Source organism: Aquila chrysaetos, chromosome 2 (genome assembly GCF_900496995.4).
Source record: "Aquila chrysaetos chrysaetos chromosome 2, bAquChr1.4, whole genome shotgun sequence".
Taxonomy (NCBI): Eukaryota; Metazoa; Chordata; class Aves; order Accipitriformes; family Accipitridae; genus Aquila; species Aquila chrysaetos.
In genome coordinates this window covers 3,696,158-3,720,627 of record NC_044005.1, presented here as the reverse complement: position 1 = coordinate 3,720,627, position 24,470 = coordinate 3,696,158, and the positions used below count along the sequence as shown (strand labels likewise).

Here is a 24,470-nt window from a genome sequence, read left to right as displayed (position 1 = left end):
TGAAATAATAAATCCCCGGTCAAGGGGAAAAACAACGTATGTTATTTCTGAGAGCACTGGGGTTTTGTCTGGTTTTGATCTCGTGCTTTTTATCGCGGACAGGACTGCAAAGCGGCTCTGCAACCTCACGGAGCGATGCAGAGGTGCAAGGTGCTGTGCAAAATTAAGGATGAGCCTTGTTCAAACATGTGGCCTCCATGCACAGAAGGCAGACGAGGCCGGAGGGGACGAGGATGCGCATTGATGCTGCAGGCTGGTGTGGGCTTCTCCGCACATCTGCAGCCCAGCTGTTGGGGCTATGGCTTGGCATTGCTGAGCTTTTCCAGCCCTCGCTTTAAAGTGACGTTGAAAAATGTTAACAGCAGGGAGAGGGGGCACCTTGGCGAGGAAAAGCGCGGCTCAGCAGCCGCATCCCGGCACTGGGAGCAGCTCCGCATGGCACTGGAGGCGTTTGGAGGCTGGGGGAATAGACTTAGAGGAAACCATCCAACCCTTTCCAGGCCAGACCACAGGGATGTACTCACCCATGCCAAGCATGCCGTCCCCACGGAGGGTCACACAGTCGGGCCAATACTAATCACCTTGTGATGAGCCCTGTCCCCTGTCTGGGCTGCCCTGGCTCCCCCCGTGCCCCTCTCCGGCCACAGCTCGCCGGAGGACCACACGCTTCCCAGCCCTTCCATTGCATAAGGAGCTCGTTGCTACAACAGAAATTGCAAAAACCATGGAAACTGCTTGTCTCAGCCAAACCCAAACTTAACTGTATACACAGCATAAAATTTAGTTGCTTTAAACTTGCATTTTTTGGCTCAACTCTCCTGGCCACATCCTGAGCCCAAATGGATTGAATTACTGAGCACAAAATAAATTCCATCTGAGTGGGCTGCAGCCCTTGTCTCCCTGAACAAAGGCTGAGGTGTTTGCTTTGCCTTTTTTTTTTTTTTTTTTTTGTCTTCTGGAAGAAAACGAGCTAATATTGTCCATGTGGAGGAAGAGAGGCCAGAGCGCTGGGAAGAACAGTTAGCCATGATTTCCCTGACATCAGCCACCTTCCCTGCAGCTCCACGCCAGGGACCGAAGGCAAGCAGAGCCGGAGCAGAGCACGCCATGCCATCATGTCTGGATCAGCCCCGAGGGCAACGATGCTACTGCCTCCAGCATCCTCCCGAGAGATGTCATCTGATGTGACAGCGTCACCTCCCTTTGCCATGGGACTCCCTCGCCTCCTTCGGAGCAGGGACCACGCGCCAGGCGCTGCACAAAGATAGAGGGATGGAGAACTCCAAGTCTTCGGGAGGGTGGGTAGCAGGGCACAGGGCTGCCTGTGGGTGTCCTTTTGTCCTTAAAATTGGGCAGGAGAGTGAGGAAGAAGGAAGAGGGAGAAAGGAGCAGAAGGTGGTGGCAGAAGAACTGGGAGGGAGTTGCAAACACCCACCGAGCACCAGCATCCTCTGCTAGCTGGGGGGGTGTCTCTGAGCCCCCCCTACCCAGCCATGGCTTGCAAAACCCAAACACACAAGGAGGGAAATGCCCCCAGCAGCCCCAGCACCGCCCAAGTCTGGGGGTGTCATGGTGGGGCAGAGGCGGTTTGCCTGGGCTCCAGGAGACCACCACGGTGTGGGTGGGCTGGGGAGGGGGGGGGGTCCACCTGTGCAAACAAGGCATCGTGCACCCCAGACACATCCCGCTGATCTCCAGCTAAATTCCAACCGAGGGGGGGTTCAGCAGCCAGACCCCCCCCCCTCCACCGCCACCATACCCAGCTCTCACCAGTGGAGGGTGAACACAGAGGAAGAAGGCAGAGAGAAACCCCCCGTGGCCCCTCACCGCTGCCTCCAGCCTGCGGCCGCCACGGAAGGCGTCTCCGCGTGGGAAGCGGCTCAGCCGGCTCTGCCTGTCCCTGCCCTCCGCACCTCACCTCCGCCGGCAGCCGCTCCACCCCGGAGCCGACGTTCCCCAGCCCCACGGCGCTGGAGAGGGTTCAGTTCTCTGGCTCGCATACGTCTGCGGTCCCGCTCCGTGGTCACCTCCATAGAGGACATCATCTCCGCAGGGTCTCGTCCCAAGGGGCCACAAGAGCCCCTGGTCCATGCTTGAATAAGCCCACCAGGAAGGCTGACCTCAAAACCATCCTTAATGAGAGGGTCCCCCAAAACATGCTTTAGATGTTCCCCAGCTCTCGGCTCACAGCCCAGCTACACGCCGAGCAGCCCTGCAGAAGTGCTGTGGGAAAGGAGTTTCTGGGAAGTTTTCCTTGATGAACCATAATTTGCTCAGAGCAACCAAAATGCTTCGTAATTTGCCCAATTAATTCTCTGCTGGTGGCTCGTGCACCCTTAGAGAGTCTGGTCGAAGTGAAGGCTGCAGCCGGGAGGCAAAGCTGGAGCATGTGCCCCACTCCAGCCTGTACAACAGTTCCTCGAGGATATTTTGGCTTATTTATTGACTTTACTATTGCAGTTCTTTTTGGAGAAAAAACAAAAAGCAGAACGGGGTTGCCACTGACACCTTCGCTATGAGGTTTGTGCGTTGCATCGGTGCAGAACCCAGCTAAGGGCTGGGGCTGTGGTCGCCATGGTTTGCTGTCACCCTACAGCTGCCACCACTGCGGAGGGCTGTCATCGCCTCCCCGGTGAGCTGGAAATAACGGGATGGCAGTCCAGGACATGGGGATGGTCTTCTGCGATTCATCACGTTCTATTTTGCACACCGGGAGGGCAAGCATCTCCTCAACGATGGCCTTTCTTACCCAAAAGCGATGGATGCCCTGGAGCAGAAACAGTCCTTCTATTTGTGATGCCCCTCTTCACGTGGGCTGAACCATCCAAACTCTCTTGCACATCAAGGTGCAATGTCCTTGGTGCTGGGGCTGAGCCGCTTGGAGTGAATTCTTCCTCACACCTTCTCAGACTTCACATTTAATAATGATTTAATAATCATTTACTAATGATTCACATACACTCTGTGGAGCAATAATTGCCCAGTTCCCTTATCGAAAACCACATCTGGCTGGGAAAGCATGGCTCGGACACGGCTTTGATCTCAGCTCCCCAAAACTCCTGCACACCAACGCTCGCTGCATCGCATGCGCCGAGGCTGGGTCACGCTTCCCCGTCGTGCCATGGAGTACCTGTGATCAGCTCCCAGTTAGCTACCCTCTTTTCCCAAATCATTGTAGAGGAGCAACATCACCATTTCCACAAAATGATGGTGCTGTGGCGATTTCCTGCAGCCGGGCTGCCCTAGTCCCTCTCCGCGATAAGTGGGTATGGCTGAAGAGGATGTCTACAAGGGGAAAAAATAAAAAATAAATCACACATTGTTGTCTCCTCCGGAACCATTGAGTCTGCTTCTTGAGATGAGCAGTTGCTCAGAAAGTGGAAACCTGTCTCTCAAACGTCAGCAGAGCTGTTATTACAGTAAATGAGTTTTTAAACAAGGATGAGAAAAACAAACAAAACCAAGACCCAGCCCTCCAGCTTGTAATGGAAAGCAGGAAAACAGCCACTTGCCGTGGCCCATGGCCACCATCCCAGACCCCCCTCGAGCCCACACTGAACTCTGGTGGGATGCAGCATGCCACCAGTAACTCCAGCTCTCTCGGAAACCTTGCTGTCATGGGTCCCCACCCCAAAATCCACCAGCGCCGGTAGCAGGGCTCTGCTTGCCCCATGCCTGGTGTCCTGCAGGGCTGGCACGGGGTGAGTAGGTGGTTCAGGGCAAGCTCCGGTTTGGCAGTGGGATTGGTACATCATCCATGGGACCTTCTCAGCAGAGAAGGTTTCCAAAGAGATCAACCCAATCAAATGTCCACCGTTATCCCAGTCTCAGCCAAATGTAACAGCTGGCTTGGGCTAAAACGTAAAGGTTCATCCTCACCCTCCGCGAGAGCATTCCACCCATTAGGAATTCCATTCCATTAGGAAACGGGCATTTGCTTATGGGGGGAGATGGCCTGGGTTCTTCGCTGGCCCCACGACAGAGTTGCTGTCCTCAGTGCACGGCTTTTCTCCGGTCACAGCAGCTGACGCAGCGTGAGGTCGGGATGCACCACGGGTGTCCGGGAGCTGGGAAGCTACAGAGAAATCTTCTGCCAGACCCACAAGGAGGGAGCGAGGGAGAAGCACGGCTGCAGACACATTATTTGCAGACAAAAGGCATGCAGGATCCGGCCTGACCCCTCATTACACACGTCTGAGGAGTGATGTGCATATTAAAATAATCCCTTCAAAGAGACTGGTGAAGAGAGAGCACTGAAGTATTGATGAGCCAAGCTGGCACAGGGATTGATCTTGATGCATTTGTGAATTTTATTAATAACTTTAGAGAGGGCACACAGCACCACTGCACACAAACACGTCCCCCTCGCCGCTGCCCCACGCCGGGCTGTGAGATCTCCCCACCCGAGGATGAGCCAGAGTTCCCCTCATTTGACCCCAGGCTGCTACATCTCTTGCCCCACCAGTCTGGTTCTGCCTCTCTAAGACCCAGAGACTGGTCTTGCGCTCTTAGGGCCTTGCAAACAGAGGCACAAACAAGAAACAAGGGCAGAATTTGATGCTGCGATAAATACCGATTAAAATCAGTAAGAAAGAAGGGGGCATGAAGCAGAGCCTCAAACCAAATTTCAGCTCTGCCTCCTCTGGGCTTTTCCAAGCAACAGCATGGGAATCCCCCACATCCCCATCTTTACGTCTCCTCTCCTCCCAGCCCGGGTCAACCTTTGCTCCCGCAGAGCATCTCAGCACCCACAACTCTGCTCTGCTCTTCTCCGCGATTCTCACCCTGATACGGATCGGAGGATTTTCAGGACTGCTGTGAGACTTGCTGCATCTTGTTTCCAGACTGGCTTGGCTCTGCTTTCCTCCCTGGGCTTTACAGGTAAATCAGATGGCTATCAACAAGGGCTTAAAATGACCCCCAGTCCTTCCTGCAGATAAGCCAGGGTCTGGCCGGGCGAGCAGCGCCCAGCCCCGCACCTCCCGGGCAGGAGCCTGAAACATCTGAGTTGCTCCTGGAGAAGGCATGGGCTGGATGCGGGGTCTGTTTTCGCCTCCCTCCTCCTCACCCCCGGGTCTGCACAGCCTGCCTGACTGCCGGTCCATGCCAAAACCCCTCTGTCCTGCCGGGAAGCCGCTTTCCCAATCCCGTTTGCATTCCTGCCTGACTTATCTGCTAAATAGCTCAAGCCTTGGAGAGGAGATGTGGCGTGTCAGAAGAGCTGTGGGTCCCCAGGCAAGGTCTGTGGGCTCAGGAGGACACCAGCCACCCCCCAAGACCACACGCAGGACGTGATCCAGCACCAGCAGAGACGCTCCTCACCCTCTTGACTGCAGCAAGTGCCAGCTCTCTGCACTGACAAATATTACTGAAGTCAGTGAAAACTTCATTGTCTGTAAAGAATTTATCCTCGCAAAACACCAGGAAGCCCAAACCATCCTGTTATGCCTGTTTTACGGGCAGAGAGAGAACGGCTGAATGAATCCCCCGGGAGTCTGCAGTGCGATCTCCCCTCCCTGCGCTCCTGCCTTCACCATCAACTCCTCTTTCTCAAAGCAAAGGCTGCCCAGGTCCTTGGGACCTCCCCATCCCACACGTCTGGGAGTACAAGGAGGCAAAGAGAACAGGAGGAAAGAAGAAAATATCAGTTATTTTCAGGATCGCTTCAAAGACTGCATTGTCCTTTCCTCCCCCTCTTTTTTTCAAAGGCACGTCTCCATCTCGCTTGGTTCCTTTGGAGCAAAGTTCTGTCACGGCAAAGCCGTGCCCGGTCCCCGTGCAGAGGCACCTGCACCTCCACCGCAGGGCACACCATGTCCTCCCCCAGCTCCCCCCAGAGCCGCAGCCTCCCCAGTTAGCAGAGCGGTTGGTCTCCCTTCAGCTCTTTACTCAACCTCTGACCCAAGCACTTGTAAATCCCGCAAATGCCCACGGTGAGCAACCAGAGCGGTGGCATCTGGGACGGACCCGAAACAGGGGGGGACAGCCTAAAAACACGGGGCAGCAGTGATTTACAGCCTGGCTTTCCGACTGCTGCTACCCGCCAGCCCCAAGGTGACACTGCCTACGGAGGAAGAAAATTTGTAGGGCCAAAGCTTTTTCCTCCCACACCTCCGCTCTCCTGGGGGTGACACTGAGCTGCGTTCACATGGTGGCCGGCCCCCGGCCAGCCAGCGAGCTGGAGGGCATCCTGAAAAAGCATCCCCCGCACACAGTACACATCACTCTCAAACTGGGAATAGAGGGGTACTGTGTCTTGGGCTGCGTGGGAAGGGCAGCCCCTCCTCCTCTTCCTCCCCATTTATCCATCATTTCCAAGACAATTTCTCCAGGGCTGGTAGCAGTCCCTTCTAGCTAATTATCCTCAGACTTTGAAAATTGCCCAAAAAGCCTGACAATGCCAAACTTGTGGGTGAGGAGCCTGCAGCGGCTGGCCTGGCTGCAGCAAATTGCACATTGTCCCACCAGACCATACCTCCCAGCCCGGAGACACCTGCTTGGCACTGTGATTTTAAGTAAATGCTGTCTTAATCGCATCCAGCTTCGGAGGGAGATGATGATGCATCACACATCTCAAATCACAGCCATGGTCTATCAGCTAAAAGCAGGGTGTTACGTTCCCAGGCACATTCGCCGCTCTCCTCTCCCCATGCCATGACTCTCCTCCTGGCCTGTATTTGAACCCTTCGTCCCCGGGGCCATGAATTAGACAGTGATGCACAAGCCAGGAGCAGGGACTCGGAGGGGGATTTGCAATTCAGAGCAGCCCCAAGACTGAATGAGACATCTCAGACCGGCAAATGGGAAAAGGCAAAACCTGAGACGCGGCCAGTCAGCCCCAAAAATAAACACACCCTTGGGTGCTCAGCCAGTTGGATGGAAAGCAGTGAGCACCCCATCAGAGTCCCAGCCAGCCATGGGGCCCTGGTCATTCCCACCCCATTCATCCCCACGGTGGATGCGGGTGCCCCACGGGATCCTGCAGAACTGGGTGGGATGCGCGAGGGTGGGAGACCTTCTCCGAGATCAAGCTCCAGCCCCGTTGAGCAATCCCATGGGATGCTGAAGCATTTGGGTGGATTTGGGGGGTCAGAGACAGCAGCACTTGCAAGCCAGAAAACCTTTCTGATAAAACAAGGCTCCAGAAGCTCCATCTGACGGCACTTTTTTGGGTTTACTGATGAAGGTCTACAGGTACCCAGATGGCAAGGGATTCCCGTCAGGCGCTTCCTCCTCAGCCTTGAAGAAATTAATTGCATGGCAAGAGCTAGGAGAGAGCAGATGACACCGGACAAATTGACTTGGGAGATAAAGTACAAGGGGCGAGCTCTAATGAGGTGAGAAGGAGGTTAGAACTATTGACTACCACAAGTGTGAGGGAAATGACAAATAGACCCAGCAGTGAGAGATCCGAGGCAGGTTTTCATCCAAATGCTGGCAGGGATTGCCACAGCCTATGCTCCCCAGAGCCGTATGAGCTGTGAAAAGCTGGTCCTGTGCAGAAACCACAAACAGGAAAGAAGAGACAAGAAGGGAGGCACCAAAACCCAAAATCTGTGAGGGCTTTGGGTGGGGATTTTTGTAAGGCGGATGAAGAAAAAAAAAACCAACAAAACAGTATCACAGTAGAGAAGTCTACGCCCATCAACACTTTTTTGCACTACTACGGCACGTTGTAGTACCATGGGACAGTCCCGGGATGCAGAGCAGCTCTCAGACGTGCTGCTGTCACGCTCCATTTGGGCAGCTATGAAGCTCGGCAGAGCACCAGCTCTGAAATCGCACAGGTGACCTGGAAAAGCGGCTGAAGGCTGGTCCTGGGGAGCTTCAGAGGAGGCAACAGATGCTGAGCCTTCCTGTGTGATAAATATTGCAGGAGAGCCTTGATTTTCTTTTGCAGATGTCTCTCCACAACTTGGGAGCAGGGCTTAGTGTGAAATAGTCCACATGTGGTTTGGAAATGGCCAAGGCACAGAGGTGTGCAGGCAGGAGACACTGTAAAGACCAGGACTAGCACACGGCAGAGACCAGCAAGGGGACACCAGAGGTGTGGAGAAGGTGATTTGGGATTTCTCACCAGGCAAGAACTAAGAGGCAGCTGGAAGAGTTATCAGGCACCTGGTTTAAAACTGACCAAAGGACAGACTCATCACTAAATGGTGGAATTTGCTGGGCAGGATACTGTGGAGACCAAAAACGTTCATAAATTTAGAAAGGGAAAAGACAGGTTCACAAATGATAGCTCTACCAGTAGCCTTTAAGCATGAGGTTCCCGGTGCAGCTCCTCCAGCCCAATAGATCCTGATACCAGTGACCCCGTCAACGGCCAGGCTGTGAACACGGGGGTCTCATAGCTGTTTGCTGCATCCCTTATTGCCAGAGAGAAGATGCTCATCTACAGGGGCTTTTTATCAGATGCAGGACACGGTTAGCCTTGAACAAAAAGCCAGCTCTGTCGGTGATGGTGCTCCAAGGAAGACAAAAATTTGGGAACGAGGTTGGGGTGTGCTGATTTGCAGCTATCCCAAGAAGAAAGGGAGAACAGCAGTTGCCTCCATCCCAGCAGCAAAGCAGTGCCCTTTAGCTCCCACCAGCTGGCTGGACACAGACTCTTGCTTTGACCAGCCTAAGATGGCCTTGAGTAGCATCACCTGAAGGAAAATGCCCAAATGATCTTGTTACAGCAGCAGACTAGACTTTTCTCACCACCAAGGTCTGCTCTCAACTGTCCTCCCGGGCAGAGGAAAATGCTGCCGGTACCTGCTCAGAGGGGCTGGGAAACCTTTTGAGTAGCCTGGTCTCCTGCCAGTCTTCCTGAGGAACAGGATCATCGATCCAGGTCTGCACTGAAGATGGTCATCCCTGTACAAATACAAACCAGATACCCGAGAGACTTCAGCAGGAGGCACGTTTGTGCCAAATGCTTAGAAAAAGCCCTAGAAATCAGGACACATCGATGTTTTGGCTGACACCACCAACCAGGCAAGAGCTTTCCAGTGAAGGACTGACGGCAGCGGAGCCAAGCCTTGACGCAGGAGGAGGGCTGAGAGCTGCCTGGCTGCCTGCTCTGCCAACCTGCTGCCAAGGTTTTCAGGCCAGGAGGGATTTTCTCCCTGTTGGAGCCAAGCGATGGTGATCTTGCATTGATAAACAGGGTTTGATCCAACGCCCACGCACAAAGATAATGTGCTGGCAAAAGCCAGATTCAGTGACTCTGCAGCACTCATTCCAACAGAGTGCATCGACAGGTGTCGAATTTGGGGGGAAATTAAGGTCCAACACTGACAATCATTGCTCTGTGACATTTATGAGGTCTGTTAATGCTACACACTACGAGCAGGTCTCTTTTTGGAGAAGGTGATGAAACGAAGCTTCGCGAGAGAAGAGACAGAGGATGACGAGCTCAGTTGGTTCAACAGTTTCTTTCCAAAACAAGCAAATCTCCAAGTGTGATCACTTTGGTTCAATAAATAAAAATAAGCAAGTCAGCACTAGTCTGTTTTAAATGTATGTGTTAGCGCTGATGGTGTTAATAACAAATGTAATTATTTAAAAGCTCCTATGTGTATCAGGGCAGTGAAAACTGCAAATGTCGGCAAACCTATGAGTATTCTTCTTTTATGCCTGCCTTTAAATCAATTTAAAGTCCCCACCTCAATGCATCAGAGTTAATTATGTGCTTTATGCAGGGATTACTAGAAGAGGACCTTAGTTTTGTGTTGCACAGGTCTGGCTAAACAATTGTGAGGGCCACTATACGTTTCACTAAACTGCCAGGACTGCTGGGCAGAAGCCTGGTGTCTGCTCCCCTCACCACCCACGTCCAGTGCCCGTATCAGGAGGGTGATGCAGAGCACATACGGAGACCAGGTTATTGTGGGGTCAATTCTGCATCACTCTCTAGCCACTTCTGCCCTGAAAGGTCTGAAGGTGCTTCTGGGCTCTGCCCCACAAACAGGTTACTGAGCATCTCTTATCTATAGCAGAAGAATAGAATAGAATAGAATAATTTCAGTTGGAAGGGACCCACAGCAATCATCTAGTCCAACTGCCTGACCACTTCAGGGCTGACCAAAAGTTAAAGCAAATTATTGAGAACATTGTCCAAATGCCTCTTAAACACTAACAGGCTTGGGGCATTGACCACCTCTCTAGGAAGCCTGTTCTCCCTGCACACACACCACTACAGCAGAAGTGTAGTCATTCCTGCTCAGAAAAAAGTCCATTCTGGTGCACTTCAGACCCACGTCATGTGCTTTGGAGTTTTTGTTGGGGTTTTTTTTCCCCTGTTTTTTTTTTTTTTTTTTTTAAAAAAAAACCAACCAAGTTTGGAAAGTCGCAGGAAATAAAAACAAGAAATTGCTGACAAGTGTCCTACTGTAATTGAGTGAGAACACAGCTCAGCTCTATAGATTCCCAGAAATACAGTCCAGATGTGGCTCTCCACGGTGGCGCAGCCAAGCCACAACCCCCGAAATGACTATCCCTGCAACTGGGAAACTTCCCCAGCACCCCTTCCAGCCACGCACAGCAACAGATAATGCCCCGAACAACACCCGGCCAAAGACTTGAGAAAACACAGGGTTGGCAGCAGAGCCTGGAGGGGCCCTACCAGTCCCTAACATTGAAGATCTGCAGCGGAGGTATTGGAAGCAAACTAATTTGATCCACACAAAGCCCAAATTTCTTACCTGTGCACACACCCGAGCTTGAAAACATGACTTTCTACAGCTCACTTAAATCCCAACTGCCTGCAAACCATGGGGAAACTGGGAACACATTGGTTTTGCAGCAGTCCTCTGCTGCGGTCATCGTCGGGGTCTGAGCGTCTGCCAGGACAGAGCTAGGGAAGAGGGGACAACACTGCGCACGCTGCACCGGTCCGGGACAGGACGGCAGCACGCACCGACAGCAACCACGCACACAGCGAAGGAGCGGGATTGCAGGTACACCGGCATGTGTATGGGGAAAACCCAGCACAGCTGAAGGCAACAGGAGAGTCAATAACTGCTCCAGTGAGTCTGTCCTCAGCTTTTCCGTGCCAGAAGGTTTTGCCCTTACAGTACCTCTTGGTTATCCTTTTATACAAGACCTTGCTCTCCATCCATTACATTTGCAAAGGTGGCAATGAGCGCCAATGATGACGAGGGGTGCACAGGCCACAGTTGGGACACTTTGACATCATTGTATTATTTATGGTCAAATACTCAGCATACACTAATTAGAAGTGTTCAGTGGCACAGGGGCCCAGCTAACTCACCCCCTCAGTGCCTGATACCCTTTAGGACGGTTGCAATGGCACGGTGGGTCGGCAGTGATCCCTCAGCTCCTGAAAAGCCAGCATTGACAGCAGTGAGAAGTTCAGAAGCAGTCATAATCTCCCACATGGGAGCAGAGTGGCTAAGACTTAAACAAAAAAAAAATAATCCCCAAACCACTTCACTAGTTTCAGTTGGGCTGGATCTTCCAATCCAGCTATTGAGCGCAATGGCAAGATGCAGCAAGCAATTAGTCCGGCTCTCCGGAGCCCAGACACTGACACAGAGAGCAAAAGTTCATCAAGCAGAAGAGTGTACAGGGCTGTTTGATTACCTTGGGAGAAGAGCCAAGCAGAAAACACTGCCTGCAGAAGTGAGAAGTATATTCTGGTCATGACTCCCAGCACAAAGCCTGTTAGATCCGAGTTCTCTTTCCAGCTCTGTCACAGGTGCCTTGCAAAACCTTGGGCATGCCACTTCATTTTCATAGAATCACAGAATGGTTTGGGTTGGAAGGGACCTTGAAAGGCCATCTAGTCCAACCCCCCTGCCATGGGCAGGGACACCTTCAACTAGACCAGGTTGCTCAGAGCCCCGTCCAACCTGACCTTGAATGTTTCCAGGGATGGGGCATCTACCAGCCCTCTGGGCAACCTGTGCCAGTGTTTCACCACCCTCAGCGTAAAAAATTTCTTCTTTAAATCTAGCCTGAATCCACTCTCCTTTAGTTTAAAACCATTACCCCTTGCCCTATCGCAACAGCGGATGCCTCTTCCCTTTCCCGAGGTGAGGCAGGCATCTCATGCTTGCTCAGTTCTCCCCAGGCACCAACTCACCCCACTTTTGCAACAGGTTCCCCCCCAGTAAAGCAGCTGAGCTGGAAGCGGCAGCAAAGCCAACATAACCCTGTCTGTCCTCGGGCTGAGGAAATTAAAACGATGGGGACACTGAGAAACTCTGTGTCCCCTCCAGCTGAGTCTCAGCTGCCCTTAGAGGTCAGAGCAAACCTACCAGGCAGGCTGTGCTCTGCCATGGGGAGAGCCAGAAGTCCGTTTGGAGATGGGGACATGAACGCACCCTCCCCAAATCACAGCCTGCGTTTTCTTCTCCAATATCGAACATGAAGAACATAACCCCGGGGCTAGGGGGAAAAAAAAAGTCCTTCCCTCCCCTCTGGTGCAAACTCAGCCTGTGAAAACCAGATGGCTAACCAGTAAAGCTAGGCTGGTTTTCCAAACACCATCAGGTTGGTGCAAACCACATGTTTTTGACAGATGGTCCTTTCACCAAGAGTATTTGCCCAGCCTTGCCCTACCCGTGTGTTTTCTGCAGACAGATTGTTCTGCGCATCCACGAGCCCCGTGCCAGCCCACAGCGTATCTGAAGCACGGCAGCTCTGGCTGCGGAGCCCCAAGGCGCTTCTCTCATCCTTTAAGGGGTGTAATGAGACATTCCCCTCTCCTCGTTGTGCACAGTGAACCACTTTGGGAGAAAAACTTACTGAAACCAGTAGACGTGCTTGCATTATTTAAGTTGGGAGCAAAAACGTTACCTGCCAGCCAGGCTTGCACTGCAGCCCTCCTGCCTCCCTGCCCAGCTGGCAACGTACCCCCAGCATTGCAGCTCTGCTCCAGCTGCCCAGACACCACACATCTGTATTCCTTATCTCTTAAAAGGCCACTAAAACGGGCCATTGGACGCCTCTCCCATCCATCTGGGAAAAGCTGAGTTTACTTTTCCATTAAATCCCCAGCGAACCGAGCCCCAGCAGCAGAGCAGACAAAAGGGCACTTGGGTGCTGCGATGCCCCGTTACAAATCCCCGTCCGTCGGAGGCTGCACGGGGCAGGGGACAGTCTCCCCCTCCCTGCAGAGGGGCTGGGAGGCAAAACGTGGGCACGGGGACACTGCCTGGGCCACCAAACACCCCCGCTGCTCCTCATCCATCCGCTGTGGCAGAGCACTCGATGCAAGGCACCACGCAGCCGGGTCTCCGGGACGGCTGATGGTTGCTCCTGGAATCACAACACCAGGCTAACCCCGGGCCATCTGATCCACCGGCTCAGACACGGTTAGTCCAGGGATCTCTGTTGACCCATTTCTAATTTGGGCACCCACTCCTCTCCGCCTGCCCTGACAGGTAAGGGGATGCCTGTTTTATTTCCAAAGTTTAAATGACCTCTTTCTCCTGGAAGACCTGCAGCTCTTGGCTCAGTATATTGAGGTTCCCAAGCGAAGAGTGAGGTCTGTGAGTAAAAAAGTCTCTCTCGCAGCCAAATCCCTTCCCTGCAATGCTGCATGTAGTTCCCAGGGCCTCTTTCTATGCTCTTCGTTCAAGGAAAACCTCTTGCTGCCGTTATTCCCCTGGCTGGGAAGTGTTCTTCTAACCAGGAGACTTACTCCCTGTACAACAGAGAAGATTTACTCCCCATATTCCGCAAGAGGGACTATCTCCAGTTGCTATTATTCCCTTATCAATAATTCACCGTGCAGCCATACTCCAGATCACGCCTGTGCTGCCTGCATAGTTTCTAAGCTTGCTACTGACTGAAAGAGCAGCCGTGAGTAATCACATCTCCTCTGATATTGCTTACGCTCTCAGCGAAGCAGAACAAGTAACTCACACTGCAAATGAGTCATGTCCCCTGGAAGCTTCTCATTTTAGCATCCCGTCGAGGAGAGCAGCTTTGCAGAAGCACCTGCTAAGGATTGCAAGCTCTTGGCATTTAAATAAATAAATAAAGGGGAGATAATTAAACTCCATATTTCAGTCGTATAAGAGGAGTTCATATAAAGGGACTCTTTCTCCTTCCAGAAAATCCAATACAATTAAATGATTAAAACAGAAAAACAGACATAAAACCCAAGGAGGAGAGGCCAGACAAGCCGTTGTGAATACAGATCGCACAGTGAAGTCTTGATCAAGACTCACTCACTCCCCCGTTAGAAGTACAAGCTTGTTGCTGTTCCCATTTCTCTCTCACAGAATAACAACTGTGATGCATAAAGCTCAGGATTAAAACGGCATAATTTCTTAGCAAGAGCCCATTTGACTCATTTATCCTGTACACACACAATACGCATGCACAAATGCCTCATTTCCCACTGAAGAGGTGATCATTGGCATATGTGATACGATCTCAGCACACAAGCCTGCCATCTCTGATTAAAACCTTACCATTATAGAGTGATTTATGGCTCTGAAGATGCACAAGTGTCCTTCGTGACTAAATTAGGCACCGGGTGAGAGATGAAAGATGATCTACCCCTTCCCAGTTGTCACCAGGAAGCTCCACAACCACAGCTTGGATGAACCATCTCGGATGTCCGAGACATCTGTGCAGTCATTTACTAAACCTTTAATCTTACAGGCTAGCTTTTCTTCGAAACACCCTGCCAGAGAACCAAGCTAAACAGCAGTTTAGTGCTCCTCGATCCAGCCAGGTGGATCCATCTCCTGTGGATTTATTGGCATGTCTTTCCCCAGGAGATATGCCTCCTGTTTCTCTGTTTACCTGCACGTTTCGACACATTGCTTCACAAATCCTGCCACGGGAGAGTGGGAAGCATCCCTCTGTGGGACAGCAGGATGCTCTCCAGGATGTTTTGAGCAAGGCAGAGGGCAAAAGATAGGACTATGGCAGTTTGGAGAAGACTTCTTGAGGGCAATTCCCCATTGCGTGGCCGGGGCCATCAGCACACATAGGTAAAGCTGAAAACACAAACCCTGAAAGATTGGCTTTTCAGCTCTCCAGGCTTACTTATCTTCCCCCGAGCATCTCTGACAGCAGTCTGCAACCCCGTCTGCAGCAGAGATGAGACCCTGGGAAGATTGGTCTGCGGTGAGGCAGCCGGCTGTCAAGATCAACCCTGGGGACGGCGTGGCCATCATCAGAGATAAGTTGCTGTTAGAGACATCAGACCTCTGGAGCCAGGTTTTCTTCCTTTGGGGGAGAACGACCGGGTCCAGAGCCCCGTGGGGGCTCTTAGGCAACAGCAAAGCAAAGCCTCCGTGCCTCCAGGCCTGCGGATAACCCATCCTCATGCAAAGCTGTGACTCACACCTGTGCAAGCACGCGTGCAGCCGTGGGCACCAAGACTATTAGTCTATGCCTGGACCCCTTCCTATTACTTCTAGCTGGGTGAAATCAAATGGAAAAGAAATTCAATTAAGAAGGTCTTGTCTAACACTGAGGGATCCTTTGGAGTCACTCTCTGGAGCCGTTAACAGCTGATGGGATTAGCAGCCCCCGGCTCCCTCCCTCTCCAGCTGTCAGCTCTGGAAGCCCCATGGCCGCAGCAGGCTGAGCTCCAGCGAGGATTTGCTGCCGGTGCAGCCGCGACCACCCCAGCCTCCAAAATGGGACTTGCTGCCCAGCTGTTTTCTGGAGCCACCAAAACTCAGTACTTAACAGCAAAAAAGAGCTGCCTTCCCCTCCTGAAAATTTCTTCTCCCTCCTGGTGCTCTGCCGGCTCTTCACGTCCCCAGCATGCTTTCTATGCTCAACACAGCCTACAGCATGGGAAATTAAAGTGCCTACCAGACAGTTGGCTGCAGAAGCTTTGCTTCAGTCTCCATTTATCCAGCAACTCGGACACGGTAAGACAGGCTAATATAGAAGGAGACGCTGCGGTACCTAATACACTGCAGAAGATGACAGTAGTTTCAAACTAACGGACAACACTAAAGACAGTGTGACCAACGTGATGAATCAGAGCCGTGCAGCTTCAGGGGAACAGAGGAGTGGGGGGAAAAGAAAAAAAAAAATTCAAGGCTTATAGCTTTTAGCTCCAGGACTCAAAGGAAAGTCAGTCTCCTTCTCGGGAAGGGTGAGCCCCTGGGTGCTCCCTGCTCGCAGGCCCCCAGCGCAGATGGGACATCCATGGTGCAGAGGTTCCCCTGCCCATGCAGCCCTGTCCCCATGCACAAGCCACCATTCACAGAGCGTGCAAGTCCTCAGCTACTTGCACCAGCCCTGCAGCGCCGCTAACCTGCAAAGCAGCTTCCTTCAAGGGACTGGTGAGTGGATGCCTTATCTCGCCATCCAGGCTCAGACCTACAAGTGGCAGAAGGGATAATTAAAGCTGAGCTGTTAAAAAAACTCCCTGCAGACTCCCTCCCCCTGAAGGGGACGGCGAAACAGCATGGGATCCTGATCCCTTGAGACTCCAGAGTCCTTCCTGCAGACAAGTTGAGCAGGGTCATTTCTGCTATGCCCAGTGTCACTGGCAAACCCAGCACCTGTATCTGGCATCCATAGAGCAGCATCTCTCTGGCCCTCGGGTGGCAGGCAGGGCAGGAGGAGATGCGAGAAGGTCAGAGGTGGAAGCAGAAAGGCAAATAGCGTTCGCCAACCTTTGGGCTTGAGAGAGAACAAAACGGCATTCAGCATCAAGTGCTAGAGCACCCACAATGTGCTAGCTCCATCCTTTGCCAACAGCCTGCAGTAAAACCCGGCAAAGCTCCACGCGGCGAGCAGCCCTGGCAAAGCCCCAGGGTCTGCCCCCGCTCCATCTTTCTCTCAGCCACCCACCTACACAGCAGATAAATCCCAGAGTGCCTACGACAGCCTCCCTCCATCCCCGAGCGTGGCAGAGCCCCCGTCCCACCTCGCAGCCCCCCAGCTCCTCGTTTGCAGCGCAGCCGTCCAAGCAAGCTGAACGACCCCAAACGCTACAGGCGCGGCGAGATTAATGTCAGAGCGCACGGAGACGAAGCACGCATCTCGGGATACCCGCACGCCTGCTCGCCGCTCGCCCTTAGGACTGCGTTTCTGAGCTGTGATGGAAAGGAAAACGGGTACCACGAGGGGAGAGCAACAAGCCGCCGAGTGTTGCGTCCTTCCCCTGGCAGAGACGTCCGCTGACGGCTTCAGCCCTGCTGCACACCCATGGCCACGCAGGCTGGGCTTGCCCGCAGAGCCAGCCCGGGGAGGGGGGGGAGAGCTCTGCTGCCTTCGGTGCTTTTTGGATTCTGCCCAGGCAGGCTGTAAATCACCCAGGTGGAAGACAAAACACAGTGCAAGCACAGGAGCCACACCACCGTAACACAAGACCTCCACCCTAGAAGCCCAGACCACCTGGAAAAGGTAACAGAGAGGGGCAGCTCTTGGCGCAGGCGGGACAACATCTACCACGGTGCCCACCGGCTCTACCAGCCTTGCAAGCGATGTCCTGCATCGGTGAGGGATGCTGCGGGTGCAGGCGGGGTGCCGTGGATAGGGCCCCCGAGCGCAGGGGCGGTGAGGAATGCCGCCCTCCATCCCACGCAGGGACCCCGCGGGCTGCGACTCACCACGGCGGAGGCATCGGGGCGCAGGAGAGCCGGCAGCGCTGCCAGGTGGGGCGAAGAGCCTAAAGCATCTCCAGGATGTGCTGGTGCCTCCTCTTGACCCTTTAAAAAGAATTAAAAGAAAAAAAATTTTTAAAAAATCATTCCATTAAATCAACCTAAAAACCCCTGAATTGATACCATTTAAAAACAGCAACCACCTCTCCTAAGCACAGTTCTCATCCCAGGGAGGGAGAAATGCCAGAAATCAACTCGAAATTGCCATTGATTCTCTGTGGAAGGAATTCAGCTGCTTTGCTGATAAGCAGCAATATAAATCTCTAAGCTGGAGAGGTAGATCATTAAGGGGAAATGTTTAGAGAAATTAAATCCTTTTTCCTGCTTCTTATGCTAATAGGGAAAACGAAGCTGATTTGCAGGAGGACAACATTTAGCAATATCTAATTCATCAAAGTCCCCATCTGTTCTCATTCTCATGCTGAGTTTGTCAAAAATCAGCTTTCCTTCAACCAACACCCGCGTCACTTTTAACCATAAGAGGCCAATTCTGGAGAGATTTGTAAATAAACCACTTCTGCAAATCCAGCCAGAAAAAACAGACAGGGGAAGGGCCTGATTAATAGAAATACATGTCAGGATCGAAGAGAGACAGCGAAGCAAATAAGGGGACAGGGGAATGACTAAGCAAGCGCAGCTGGCAAAATAACCCAGAGCAGAGGCCAGTGTAGGGTTAATGATACCACAATAGGGAAATCTCCAAACCAGGATCCTGCATCTGTGCCTCCGCAGCAGTTGTTGCTCCTGGATGAAGCAGGATCTGGAAAGAGCTCCATGCCGGAGCCACTCTGCGTGCGGGGACCGGCAAGCTCCTCCCGCAGCCCACGGGGCTCTAGAAAAATCTCCTAAAAACTGTCTGTTCTTTATGGGAAGCGATGCTGAACTGGTTTGTTATACTGTTCTACCTATTCACGGTTATTGGAGCAAACAGATTATCAATACCTTTAAGTAAAACACACCATGGAGCAGGTCTTATCTCAAAACTTGGAAATTAGGTATTTAAGTAATAAGGCTATGTTCCCATATTCTTCTTTAGGGGCAGGATTATTCTATACGCTCCTGTATTCGATTTATTTGGCAATTTAAACTGTGCATGCGTTTTCTGCAGTATTTTCAGCAGTGGGGATCACACTTTCAAGGTGGGCAGCCCCATGGATCATGCCTGTCGTTTGGCAGAGGCCAGGCCAGGCGCGATCAGGTTAACGTGCTCCCCCAGGACCTCCGACAGCAGAACCCTGCCTCGCCGGCAGCTCCGGCAGGGATCCCGCTGGGACACGCACACCAGGTGTAGGCACAGAGCCGGTTTGGCTTACAGCATCGCAGCAAGCGGAGGGGAAAAAAACCCTGACATTTGCTGCCCTGAAGACAAAAACTGGGGTTTATCCTCATTCACGGGGCAGAAAATCTAGACAGCTGCAGCGCAGGTAGGAGCCCTGGGGCAGGACAGCGGCTCTGCTCACCACCTGCCCTTTCCAGAGCCTTTCTTCTCCTCCAAGTCCTGCGCAGTCTTGCAGCCGTAAAGCTCCGGTGAGGAGCACGCACAGATGAGCCCAGCTCTCTCTATAGCAGCCAAAACACAGCTCCTGCCCTGGGGTTCCCCCATCTCCTGCCCCGCAGAGCCAGGAGCCCGGCTGTGGCACCAGCCGCCTGCTGTCTTCCCAGGCTCCCTTCTCCACCGGCTCCGTCTTCTTGGCCAAGCACGAGACGCAGCGGAAAAAGGAGCAAGGAGCACACAAAAGCTGGGCAGGGCAAACGGCAACAGCTTTTGAGGATAGGCTTGCTTGCGTACGACCTGCCATTGAAGTTGGCGTGCTCCGGCCAGCTACAAGACATGCCGCAGCGCTGGGGATGTGTTTCCGAGGGTGCTGCGACCCACCTGCCTACGGAGGAGCAGATCCCCACAGCGAGGCACTGACCAACTGGGGATGTCGCCCAGAGGCTGGGTACATACAGCTCACGTATGTGACACCTTCTTCTGGAAAAGAAAGTCTTGCATGAAAACAGAACCAGCCAGAGAGGGTTCACACCGTCACCTATAAATACAGAGGAGAAAGAAGAGTTTATTCTCTGCCTTGTTCATTGTTTGCTCCCAGGAGTGGAAGTTCAAGAGATGATCCCAAGCACCACAAAATAAATCCATCCATCAAAAGCACAAAGCCCGAGTTAGACGTTTTCCTTTGCTATCGTTACCCCCAGCCAATCCCCGTCCTGCTGCAAAGCGACTTCCTGCTGTGCTTCCTCTAGCTCAGTCTTAATTATTCATTTCCTAACGTCCTTTCATTCAGAAAGTTCTCACTGCTCTGTAACCTGCTTTTTCCATTTGTTTGGTCCATGGCCATATAGCTACACTACAGGCATCTATACCATAAGGTGACACAGCTTACTCTCATATTGACCCCATGCCTATTGTCTCCTTTAGAACAACCAAAAATATTTACACTTCATGCTTTTACCGTCTTCTTTTAAGCTATGAAATCACTTCAGGTCTCTCTGTACAAGTAACTTTTCCTCCAGGGGTAACACAGGTCCAGGCAATCCTTACGTAGCATCTCCATGTTGCCACCATGTGGTCAGCTGGCTCTTTTCGCTTGCTCTCCTTTTGGCCACGCAACTTCTTCCACAACTCTCCAGAGTAAAGTTAGAGCAGCCCTTTGGGAGATGTGCTCCAAAGCCCTTTTAAAAAAAAAATATTAAAAAAATCTATATATACATATGTAGAATGGAGCAGATCTCAGTTTGGAGCCTTTGGGGTTCTTAGAGCAGCATGATGAGCATTAGCTCTTGGTCAACTACCTAATTATAATAAATAAAAGCAAAAAGCAATGCCCTTGAGCTCCTCCCCAGGCAGGGGAGCCCACCTGCGTGCTCCCCGTAGAGCCCTGCAGCCAGATCCAGCCCCAATCTCACCAAGAGCTGGAATCTCTGTAGCAGGCTACAGCTGGGTTCTCCATTTCCTTGGTGTGCAGAAGACAAATGAGGCATTTTCAAAAGTGACCAGAGGACATCAGGATATCATGGACAAGCTGACCGACTTCAGTCAGCGTGTCTTGCAAAAATAATAATTAAAAAAGACGGTTTTATTATGCCTCTGAGGGGGTGCTGTGCTGGCAGCGTCCTCCAGCCCAGCGAGGTCTCGCTACACCACCCCATGGTGATTTGAGTTTTAGTCATCGCTGCAGAACTTCAGCAGAGCATCAAGACAAACAACTCTTTCCCCCGGGGGCCGACAGCTCCTGGCAGGGTTTGTTCTTGCCGTCTCTCACGCTTAACAAAACATACAGAAACCTCCAAGAAAAATTCAGGTCCCACTCAGGGGGGGGCCCTCGCTGGCTTCAGCGATCGCTTCCCCCTCCCGGCTGGGCTGACAACTGGTCTTAGCCTCAACGGATCTGGAAAGGGATGGATCATCCTCGTCTAGGGCTCTGACAACTGATGCATCAAACCAGACAGTTCCTTTAGAAACCTGTCACGACAACACCTACCAAGCACATCAAACTGACTACGAACTACTATATTCAAAAATAAACCATAGCAGAGATTATACACAGATTATTCTCCCTGAACAAGAGATATTTCTGAAACATTTTGCTTTTATTCATCTTCACACAGGATTTCATTGATCAGCTCTTGTTCTATGGCATCACCACTCACAACGATCCTTCAGCAACTCAAAATCCTTGGAAGGTTTGACCACAGGCACAAGCTCTAGCCTAAGGGAGACACATCAGATGTAATTTCTCTTTCTGAACAGCTGGGCATACACAGAGCCCACACCAAAACCTGCTCAATACTGAGTATTTAATTTCAGGTTATTGTTAACCAAGTCCTGTTGACATTAAAAAAAAAAGAAAAGAAAAAAAGCTCTGTATAAGACCATACTTCATGTCCTTCCCAAATACTTGACAAGGGGATGGGGAGAAGAGGAAGAAACCATTACTTACCCTTGGAGAACCACTTCTCCAGTCATCTAAGAAATCAGCTCTGCAGTCCAGTAAACACCCAGGATTTTGGGTGATTAAACAAGGGAAATGTGTGATACTTTCCTGGGACACCCAGGGACTGAGCCTACATGAAGAAACCAGCCAGGCTCCACAGGCACAGGTAAGGAAAGGCTTTGCTCACCCATAGTTCATTATCAGGGAGTAACAATGTCAACACCCCCTTGAGAGCCAAACAGGTCCTCACACTCCTCTTACTTCTGCAGTACAGCTGCAGACCATATTCAGTTTATATCCTGCCCATTTCTTCGTGCCCAGCACCCTCCAGTGGCTCCAGGCTCTCCCCATTGACACAGAAGATCAAGGGGACTCAGGTCATCCAAAACCAGCACTTGGCCTCCTTGGGTTTTTCTTTTTTTGACAGATCGAACTGCAATTCCAAGACAAATACGGACTGTGGTCTGTCAGTAAACAAGATCTTGGCTAGTCCAAGGAGTCAGGTGGAAGAGATTTACATCAACGGTGCTGACAGCAGGTCTGAGCTTCACTGAAACAGAACAAGCCTTGTGGGTGATGCTAACGGGGTGAGCGCTCTTTCCTTGTCACTGCGGTGCCTACGCTTATGCTGGGAATACAGCAGGGAAGGGACACACCAATTGAACTTGACTTGTGGAAATGGCATCCTGTACCCCTGCGATTTCAGCCACAGGCAAGAAGAAATCTTTACTTTGAACACCCCTTTCCCTTCAGTTGACAGTCTTGATACAGCAAGCATTCAGAGGGGAGTAACCATCCCACATGCCAAGGATTTTAAAGGAAGATTCAGAGACAATCTTTCTGAGAAATTACCAGTCACGCAAGTGTTAAAAAAGACACTGAGGTCCAGGCTCAGCAAAGCATCAAGACTCTGGAAGGAAAAGTACAGCTACCAAAAACATTATCTTTAATTATGATCTTCTATTAATGGTTTCTCATCTAGCATTTTTTAAACTCCTTGATACAGGGGGCATAATTTAGCTTATAAATGAACCTCTTAAAGAGAGACACCCAGAAGATTTCACTGGTGTCTTTTCCCCCTCTGATGTTCACAAGTATTTCAGAACCTGCTGTCACTTCAGGGACATCAGTTGTACGCAAGCCCACATCCACCATTACCCCTCAGCACGTGCCTAGCACTCCTCCCCGGGGCTCGGGCAGGCATCTACCTTGGGAAGGTAGAACTGGAAACCCAGACGCTTCCCATGACTTCAGCCTCAGGAGACTGAAGTGCGTGCCAGGGCAGCTAACAGAGCCCAGCAGCCGCTCCTGGCACTTGAAGGCACGCGTGCCACGGCTACAGGATGAAATGGGCTCTCCTAAAGAAAAGCATCGGTCCCCGCTGCAGGAAAGGTTGGGTTTCTGATCTACCTTGCACTTAGCCCATGCAGGACCCTGACACCAAGCGTTGCTCTAGTTATTACAATTATCGGCACTTTCTCTCTGGCCAGAGCTATGTCACAGCACAGAACAAGCATCAGTAGGACACGAGCAGAAAGCAGATCGCAGTACGCAGGCTATAGCATTGCCAGGAATAGGGTTCTAGAGGCTTTTTGGAAGGCTGGCTTATGCATGCAAGAAGTGCTACAACAGGGATATGTATGTACTCAAGTACCTCAACAGATAAAGGAAATATATTTATTCCTTTTGCAGATTAAGGATGGCTATTAAACATCAGATGCATACCTCAGAGTCGGCTTTCTGGATCTGCCTTGGAGTTAAGAGAATTTCTATAAGCAATGCTAAATAGAAAAGAAACTTGTATCTGGACAGTTTTAAAGAGCTAAGTATGGAAAAGCGAGGAAAAAGGGCAGACTGAGGCAGAATCTCTTCTAGAAAGTTACTGAAGTCAATAAAGCCCACAGCAAGACAAGGAGTTCAGCAAGGTAAAGAAAAGCTGACTCAGGATTGGACTGCCAGGCATCAGCTGGACTGGTGGCCAGAAATAAAATTCAGGGAAGAGCCAAAGGTGATGCTGTTCAGGTCAAACCAAGAACTTGAGCTGATGCAAACAAGGAGATAAGACAGCTGCAGGAAACAGATTCCCTCTTCTTCAGACAAAGAAGCCTTAAAATTAATATTGGCATTGTACTTTGGTGTTTCTAAACACTGAAACAGTGCTATAGCATACTGAAATTTCTCCTTCCCAATCAATCTTTGTCATAACTGAAGATATTCATTTAGAAACCAGACCTACGGCCGACTTTGGCAATCTGGCACACACCAATTGCTAGCTAAGCATACAGTTGCTTTTTTGTTTCTCATCAGGCTAGACCCAACAATTGGAACTATCTAAATATACTTCAGTTTAACTTTTTCCTTGTTTTTAACTTTGGACTGGCTATTATTTTCTGTTATACATAATATATTGAGTGGAAGAGTAGGGAAGTTAGGCTTGTATGAGCATCCACTAAATTCCCCAGGCAATACATATTCCTTATTCCTGTTGGGGAGGAACTGCAAGAGTATTACTGCGCTTCCCCAGAAAACTCCATGCATTCAGACCGAGAGGTGAGACACAGAGCTACCACATTCTCCATACTCACTCATAAGAGAAGAGAAGGAGGAAAGAGCAAGGGAACAGGCAAGACAGACTCTCTGACAGCAAGGTTTGCACTGGGCTGTTACTCAGGAGCACTTTGAGCGTACCTTGTCTGGATTTGTTTCCTCCTCAAGTAACCTCTTTCGTTTCAGAACTCATACAATTCTCAGTTAAGCTTCCCACTCCAAGATAAAGTCACCAATGTTGACCCCTTCAGCTGTTAAGATTTGATATACAGTGTGTAGGTGGAAGAGGGTAGGAGTCCATCTGTAGCTGAAATGATTTCCATGCATTTTACATAAACACAAAAAAAGTTACAAAGAACTGAATTTTAAACATCATATGTCA

General features: G+C 51.2%; 2 long non-coding RNA genes across 2 annotated transcripts; both read right to left on the bottom strand.

Moving 5' to 3' along the window:
- Positions 1-973: 973 nt before the first annotated feature.
- Positions 974-19,475, bottom strand: LOC115337754. Its single transcript, XR_003922236.2, has 3 exons — positions 19,399-19,475; positions 17,553-17,651; positions 974-3,285 (listed from the first exon to the last, which is right to left on the bottom strand). It is a non-coding gene; the product is annotated as an uncharacterized LOC115337754 (long non-coding RNA).
- Positions 19,476-19,572: 97 nt separating this feature from the next.
- On the bottom strand, positions 19,573-22,532 carry LOC121232665. Its single transcript, XR_005931549.1, has 3 exons — positions 20,514-22,532; positions 20,060-20,279; positions 19,573-19,639 (listed from the first exon to the last, which is right to left on the bottom strand). It is a non-coding gene; the product is annotated as an uncharacterized LOC121232665 (long non-coding RNA).
- Positions 22,533-24,470: the final 1,938 nt, after the last annotated feature.